We start from the raw sequence: 2,425 nt of genomic DNA on the forward strand, positions 1-2,425 counted from the left end.
GGCTCTCTCTTTCTCTTTCTCTCTCTCTCTCTCTCTCTCTCTCTCTCTCTCTCTCTCTCTCTCTCTCTCTCTCTCTCTCTCTCTGTGTGTTTTAATTTCCTATGTCATAAGTCTAGGCATCAAATTTTTGTCAAGATGGGATATTATTAGAATTTACCACAAATGCCTATATATGTAAACTTTGCTCATTTTAGCAGGGAAAAGTAAACATTGTATTGGAGATGTATTAATTATATGGATAATTTGTGTAGTATTTCTAACTCTGGTCTGACCATTTCCACCCAATCTCCAAAGCATCTTAGGAAGATCTTATATCTGGGCCACAGCACCTTAATTGGATGCAGGATGGCTAAGAGACCTGTCATACTCATGGGGGGCTGGGGAAGGGGCAGGGCATTTATAAGAGATGGAAGAAGGCCTCCGAGATTCCTCACACATAAAACATGTTCTTTAAGACTAGCTCCTTAGACAGCCACACTCTGGCAAGTCTCTATGTGTCCACTAGAGACGATGTATGCACCCCAGAAGGGAAAATACCCACCTTAAACAAGCTCCTCATTAGCAGTGGTGGAGGACCACAGCAGCTGGGAGAGCTTTAGGGATTGTGCGCTAGGTTAACAATCAGGGACTCCTCGTGCCCAGTCTGGTGAGTTGTCCACACAAGCATCCATCAGCTCTGTCACTCATCACAGCTGCAGAAAGCTAGCACTCACTGAAGTTTCAGCCTAGGCCACATGCCGTTTGAAGCACATCACATACATTCATTGTTCACCTTAGGCTATGACATAAGCTCTGTTACTGTCTTTACTTTGCAGCCAAGGAAATGGAGGTTCAGAGAGGCAGAGTGGCATGCCCAACGTCAGATGCTCAGTGACTGAAGAAACATTCAAGTACTATTTCCTAAGTGGGCACAAAACCCTACCTCTCTAAGCTAGCTCCTCAGACAGTGTCTGTGGTTGGATTGATTTGACGATAGCTGCTCTCTCAGACTCAGTGCCTACCAACTCATGAAAGACAACGAAATCTCCCGCAAACCCAGACTACTTGTTGGTGTTTTCCCAGGAGCATGGGATCTTCTACATCGTAATATCTAGTTGAAGGACTCCTATTCAAAAAATCTGATTTGCACTCAGGATCTACAACAGTAGGCCGGTGGTTCTCAAGCATCAGCCTGTATGAGACTCCCTCACATGTTCTCAGTGACAGGTTTAGTTCAGCCTGTCTATGGTGGGATCTGAGAAACTGCATATCCAGTGAGTGCTAGATGGTGCTGATGTTGCTGGGATTAGATTGTACCAATTTGATGATTTTCAACAGTGGACTGCCCTGAGACATGCAGCAGGAATGATCTAGGCAGGATTCAGGCAGTGTTTTCCAAACTTGGACACATACCTGAACCACGAAGGGAGCTTTGTGAATAATATTAACTCCGTGTCTCACCCTCAAACAGTGATTTCATTTATCTGGGGTGTGGTTTTGTTCTCAATTAGAAGCCACTACAAATAGTGCTGCTATATGCATTCTAGTATGTATGAATATGTACAGATTGTTTTACACACCTACACACACATATGAATAGAAATTGTATTGGCTTTATAGAACTAACTTAGTTAAGGTTTCTATTTCTGTAATAATAAGCCATTACCCAAAACAACCTGGGGAGGAAAAGGTTTTTCATCTTAAACTTCCAGAAACCATAATGAAGGAAAAGCAGAGCAGGAACCCAGGGACAGGAACTAAAGCAGGGGCTGCTTACAGGCTTCCTCCTCATGGCTTCCTCAGCTTGCTTTCTCATCCCACCCAGGACCACCTGCCCAGGGTTGGCCCCGCCCACAATGGGCGGAGCCCTACCCATACCAATCACTACTTAAGAAAATGCCTCCATAGGTTTACCTACAGGCCAATCTGGTGGCAGCATTTTCTTCACTGGAGTTCTCTCTTTCTGAATGAACCTAGCCCGTGTCAAGTTGAAATTTAAAAACTAGCCAGTAGAACAATCTAGAACAAGTATAGAGCCATATATCTAACTTTGGTGTAATCCATACATATGTAGTATACAGTAATTTCCCTGCAGATCCTGGAGCACAGCAGGACTCTGGGCTGCTGTCCTAGAGACCTTTGTGGAGTTCTAATCTCCATTCCATACTTCATCTTGACCACAGATCCATAACTACTCCTTACCCCCACCCAGTAAGAAGCTGCCCTTGGCCCTCACGTAGATCTCAGAGTTGTATCACAAGAGCTTCATCCTCTCCAAAGCTGGAAGGCTTGGATTACAAAGGCAGAGCTGGAGTGTTCAGAGTCAGGAGGCTCCCCACCTGCCTGAGGATGCAGCTCCTGCCTTCCTAGAATGTTTTGGTCCTCATTTACATACACACACACACATACACACACACACACACACACACACACACACACACACACA

General features: G+C 44.8%; 1 protein-coding gene across 1 annotated transcript in view; it reads right to left on the reverse strand.

Moving 5' to 3' along the window:
* Col6a5 (collagen type VI alpha 5 chain) overlaps nucleotides 1-2,425 on the reverse strand; it is a 105,612-nt gene that overhangs the window by 3,140 nt on the left and 100,047 nt on the right. The gene's annotated exons all lie outside the window — the stretch shown is intronic.

The sequence above is a fragment of the Mus caroli genome, chromosome 9 (assembly GCF_900094665.2).
Source record: "Mus caroli chromosome 9, CAROLI_EIJ_v1.1, whole genome shotgun sequence".
Taxonomy (NCBI): domain Eukaryota; kingdom Metazoa; phylum Chordata; class Mammalia; order Rodentia; family Muridae; genus Mus; species Mus caroli.